The following is a 6,064-nucleotide window of genomic DNA, read 5'->3' as shown; positions in this document are numbered from 1 at the left end:
AGCTGTGAAAGTTGGATAGATAATGGGTGGAGAAACTTCTCTTTCTATAACTGAAATAAGAAGACACTTGAAGCAATAAAATTCACATGTCCATTTAGAAACAGAGATACAATAATAATTGTATAGATGCCTATAGGTGTTTGAAAGTTGTAGAGATTTAAAAGAATTGTGAATTCAGATATAGTGATATTGATGGTTTAATTTTATTCCTATAGTTTGGAGGCTGAAAGCCCCTTCTTCCATTTTATCCCTCATTCTTGGATTTTGTTTTCCCAAAAGTCTTTTCAAAAAGCCTCCGGTCTCACGATGCTGAGTACTTGATTCAGCACCACGGATAGTAACCACAGGTCTCCCCTCTACTTCCACAAGTTTGACCAGGCAGCTGGAGAACTTTCCGCTTGCTTACTTTTTCTAGAGTGGGGGGAATTAATTAAATGGCTTGAATGTATAGGAAATCAGGCTTCCTGATCTAGGATAAAAATTAGCTTCAATAATTAACACTTCCTCCTTCCCATTTGTGCCTGTTACCTAAGGGTCTAGGATAATATGCTTTAAGAGAAAGGGAAGTCAGTTAGGGAGAAGACAGACAAGATGTGCTAGTTTACTTTCTACAAGTATGACACCTTTAAATAAAAAGAGAAATCCTGTGGGAGTAATAGAAATTGAGAAATATATTGAATAGAACTAAAACAGGTGTCCTTTTAAATGCATTTTGAGGTACCTAATAGCTTGCCTGTCTGTCCAAGAGTTCTTCTGTGAGGACTCTCCATTTACTTCAACAGCTGAGAGTGAAGGCTGTATTTTCCCCCATCATGGACCAAGTGTTCTTTGTCTCCCATGTTCCTAGACGTTCAAAACTGTATCACATTTCACATTCATCTTCTTTATGTTATTACAAGGTTAAAAAAACTTTCTTGCCTACAAGTTGGAAATTATATCCATTATTTGAGTCTGCTTTAATGTGTGTTTTATGGGAAAGGCATAATTTTAGAAAGAAATCTATTCTGAAAGCATTTATTAATAAGAGTTTCAGAGACATACCAAAACAAACCAAAGAGACTTGGGGAGAAGATCGGTCTTAAAGAAGAAATTAAAGGTAAGAATAGAATGAACCATGTGTAAATTGTTAAGAAATATACATTTGGCATTGATTTTAAAAATACTCAACTGGATAAATAGCAAATTGAAGCTGAAGATCTTTGTCATATCAATCGAATCCATTGGCATTCAGGACATTTTCTAATTTTATTTCCTCAAGATCCACAATTACTGTTTTATTGGAAAGAGATTTTTTATGCATTGACCTAGCAGCACACCTAATCATCCTCAATTTGACAGTTCAAAACTATGTAGTTTATTTTTTAAACTTCTCTAAAGGCAAATTATCCAATCTTTTTGTTCAATGTTATTTTGTAAATCTAAACTGGAATGGAATAAATGACTAACAGCAAAGATCATGTAAGGCCTGGTTGACATGTAAGTACTCTCTATACCAATTGGATTCTAATATTATCTGGAAAAATGCAGTTTCCTCTGGATAGCTGACATTAAATCAGTTGGTCAATTCTTTATCAAATTAAGTTTCACTGAGATATAGCTTGGGGAAAACTAATGAAAATATGAAAAGGCACATGAAATAATTAAGATTTACATCTAATGTAATACTCTCCTGTTTTCTATAAAATGTATATTAAAATAGTAACAATACATAACTTTTCACTAACAAGGACAAATCCTGGGACCTCTCTTTACCAAGAGAATTAGAATTTGGGAGATAAAACTCTTTATTTCAAACTTTAAATGAATCAATTCCTTTTGGTCTATCTATTGGAGAAGCTCTTGAGGAGATGGTGGAAAGGCATTTAAAAATTTACTTGATTTAAAAAGACATATTATTCAGCAGATGAAGCTCAAATTTTTCTAGGCAAGCCATAACGGTAAGTTTAGAAATTTATCTTTTCAATTGTTTAGTGAAAACAAAAATTTATCTCTAGCTAAATGGTCCACATAGAACTGAAAACTGCACTTTACTTTTCAGTTGGCCTTGGAGGGTGGGAAGGAAGGGCTGCAACAGAAGGAAAAAGAAAAAAGTTGGACCGGTATCCTGGTAGCACAAAGAGAAAGACAAAGGTTCCAGATGATTATGATGATAGAAATATTCCTGAAGTCTACATTTGTCAGGAGACAGATTTATGGCAATGAGAAAAAAAATCACTAAATTCTTCCTGCTTGGCCCCTTTAAAGGAGCCATTCCCAGTACTGAAAGGCTATTATGAGTGAATTAATAAATTACACAGCAAATTATTAAATCCAGATAATTACAAGGAATAAGTAAGTAATCATTAGTTATCTCAGCTAATTACTGTGGGTCAGAGCCAGCCGGAATGTGAAATCCTCCTCGGGAATTGAAATTAACTTTGCACAGTGAGTCTCTCTGCTTGACATCCCTAGTCTGTAGGCACATGGCAGCTCCCCTGTGAGCCGGTCTTTCTATTTAACTTGGAGAGAATAGAAATAAAATTAAGTGGCGGTGTGATAATAGGAAGCTGCTCAGAAAGCAAACTGTGGGTTTTATTCTGTACTTTCAATGCCTAGAGATGAAAAGCTTTATTTACACCAATTTCAAAAAAATTTAAAGCACTCTTGTTGAGACAGGCTCCCTGAACACACACACACACACACACACACACACACTACAGTCCTCTGGTGTGACAGATTAGTAGCACATGAAGAAGGCTCAAAAAGAGCAAACATTTTTGAGCTGTGTGTGTGTGTGGAGAGAGAGAGAGAGAGAGAGAGAGAGATGGGGGGGTGGCAGTAAGAAAGAAAGAAAGAAAATGAAAATATTATTCTGCTTTCATCCCACACAGTGGAAGGGCTGTCGAAAAGTGCAGCCCGATCTAATAATCTGTTTGTTTTGTTTGGGTTACGATATGCTTTCATCTTGCCACAGGAAGAACCAGCTTAGTGCAAATGTTGTCTCTCGTTGATCTTTCACCAGATGCTTCAAGAACTGATGTCGCTTTTTTTTTTTTCCATATAGCATCACTTTCTGAAGCCAGCCTATAGTACCCTGTCTCCCTGCACTCCCACCAACCTCCACCCCGCTACCCCCAGGCCTGCTCAAAGGGCAGAGAAGACAGCTAAGCCCAGTGCCTGTTGGAAAGTGGAAAATGTATCTGTGATAAAGTGATTATGTGTATCACAGGGTTTGGAAAGACTGGACATACGAAGAAAACTGGTGTTAATATATTAAAATGAGGGAGAATCTAAGAGCTTTTTTTTTTTTTTTTATCAATTGCAATTAGATGGACAGTCTTTCCGCTCATTCCCTGCTCTAGTCTGGGATGATAATAAAAATTTAATGAAGCCTGGGACGAGCAGAGAGCTCTGTCTAGGGACCGTGGAATAGAATATTTTAACTGTACATTTATACCAACTGTCTGGCTTCAAAGACGTGACTGCTTTTAATCTCGAATTAGAAAACCACAGACTTGAAATTAAATATTAGATACCCTCAGATCCCCTTCCTTTCTGAAATATTATCACGACTCTGTTTTCCTCCATTGGCCCCTAACACACATATCTTAGGTCTCCAATTACATTTCCGTGAATAATAGATGGCTTTGATAGGGTGCAGTATTCTGGTGCTTTTGTGTGTGTGTGTGTGTGTGTGTGTGTGTGTGTGTGTGTGTGTGTGTGTGTGTGTTTAAATAGAGTTAATGCAATATTAATTGGCTGTAGATGTTATAAGAATGCACAGCCCCCTTTTCAGGAACAAATCGATGAGATAGGGATGTTAGAGAGAGCGAAGGCGAAGGCTTTTCTCCAGACAAGGTCACTCATTTGTGGAGGGGACCTCCTTAGCGCTTTGGGTAAGTGAAGGGGCGCCGTCAATTCCGCGGACCTGGCTGCACCAGCTTGGCAGCCAGGAGAGGGGACTTCGGGCGAGGGAGGATAGAGAAAGGGAACATAGACGGGGAGAAGCAGAGCGCGGGGACAGCGGTCACCAATCTTCCTTTGCTTTTCAAGGCTAATGCTTAGCACCTGTGATCCCTGCACCCACTCTCTAGTTTACCGCCACTTTGCACCCCGCGGGCCTTGGATTGCCTGCCCACCCCTCCTCCCCTCCCCTCCAGGTCGGGGTGCACACTGGTGAGAGGTCGGTGGGGAGAGGGTGAGGGTTGGAGTCCGTGGGGTTGGGCGGTGGGAAGCAGAGCCGCCCACGCGTGCTGGAGGGGCTCGCTCTGGCCTCGCCCGGCCCCTAGAGCCTGGGGGAGCAGGCGCCTAGCCAGGCGTGCAGCCAGGAACCCGCGAGAAAGACAGGCCCGGCGCCTCGCCCCCTTGCATTTTACTAATCACGTCTATTTAAATTCTAGCGCGGTCCGCCGCGCTCTCACCGGGAAAGCTCTGGAGAACTGGACCCATCAATTATTCTGAAAAAATCCCAGACTACGTGAGGCTCCCAGCCTGAGGGAGGGAGGCGGCGGCAGGGGGTGGAGTACCTAGCCCTTACCCCTCGCCCCTCCTCCCCGCCCTTCCGCGCGCTGATCCCTTGGCTTTCGCTTAACTTCAGGGTTCTGGGGCCCAAGGGAGCTTTGCGCCTTCTGGGTTTGCGCTTTTGTGGGCTGGGAGGCGAGGTGGCGGGAGTGGGCTGGGACCTGGCTTCTCTTTCCCTTCAACCCTCGGGGAAAGCTTTCAGTCCCGAGGAGCCAAATCAGATGGATCACCGTTTCCTGGGCTGCTGCCCCCTTCGGCATTGCCAACCCCACCCCGCGACTTTTTGCCAGGTCTCTAATGCAGGCGGAGTGGCTGGGAGCTACTTTCCTTTGCTCCACAGCCCTTCAAGGATGGGACCTTGGGGACATCCTAGTTCAGAAGCCGTTTAGGAACCTCGATTTAAAGTCCTTTGGCAGAACCCCCAACCCACCCCAGTTCAGGCTCCAGAGTGCCCTGAGGCCGAGCAGGAAGCCGAGCGCGCAGCTGGACGCAAAAAGAACGCGTTCGCTCTAAAGTAGGAAGGCGAGTGAGCCTGGTTAGTAATTACTGCCCCTCCCCAAGCCTCGCCCGCCCCCGCCCCTGCACCAGGTCTGCAGCCATTACTCCAGCTGTCACTCGTCGGAAAGCAAGCGCCCTCCCCCAGCCCCAGACTTCTCTGTAGCTAACAGAAGCCCGTGTCCCCCTTGCCCTCCCATAGTGTCTGGGTCTTGGTTCTTAAATTTTTGTTATAATTTTTCAGAAATACGATACTTCTTCCTTCCTCTTTCCCCTAACCTTCCCATTTTCTGTTCCCTAGGAACATACTCAAAGTCTTATTTGTGTATATTGGTGTTTTGTTTTGTTTTGTTTTGTTTGATGGAGGAGAGGGATGGTTCTCTTGTAACTTCTAGATTTCCCTGAGTAATTTGGGGCCACAGGAAAATGAAAAGTACATATCCGATAATTTTGAAACAAGCCAATTGTTTTCTGGAATTCTTGTAAAATGACAAAGTAGTTCTGTTAAATCAATGGGGTGTCATTTAAAAAATTACTGATGAGTTTGTAAGTGATTGAAAGAAATCAACACCCTCTGCAAGAGCGGCTGGGGTGGTGTTTGTATTCTTGGAAGGCTTGAGGGACTCTGAGATGGTGGGCTCACAGGAGGTGGAGGGTTAATACACACTGGGCCAGAGAGTCCTAGTTCCCAGTGGGTAACCGGGGCTTTATTAAATGGCAGTCTGCATCTCTATGCAATTTGGTCAAACAGGGTGGAGGCTCCCTGACTCCCAGAGACAGAGTAGGTCTTGGTTTGGGTAGTTATTGGCCTGGTGTGTGAGGTGATGGGGCGGGTGGGGTGGCGGGGGGAGGCAGGGAGAGCGGTCATCCCTTTGGAAAAACCAGTCACCTTAAGGCTCCAAATCCAACAGTAGTCTGGGGCCCAGATATGGAAGGTAAGATTTCCCAGGAACTTGCCCAGAGAGCCAGCCACCTTTTCTGCTCCAACCCTGGTCGGTCTCTCACTTTCCCAGTTATAAATCCATGGCATCTATTCCTTGCACCGGGGGTGGGGAGAGTGGGGGTAAGA

Source organism: Pteropus vampyrus, unplaced genomic scaffold (genome assembly GCF_000151845.1).
Source record: "Pteropus vampyrus isolate Shadow unplaced genomic scaffold, Pvam_2.0 Scaffold47, whole genome shotgun sequence".
NCBI classification, from domain to species: domain Eukaryota; kingdom Metazoa; phylum Chordata; class Mammalia; order Chiroptera; family Pteropodidae; genus Pteropus; species Pteropus vampyrus.
This window is presented reverse-complemented; position numbering follows the sequence as displayed.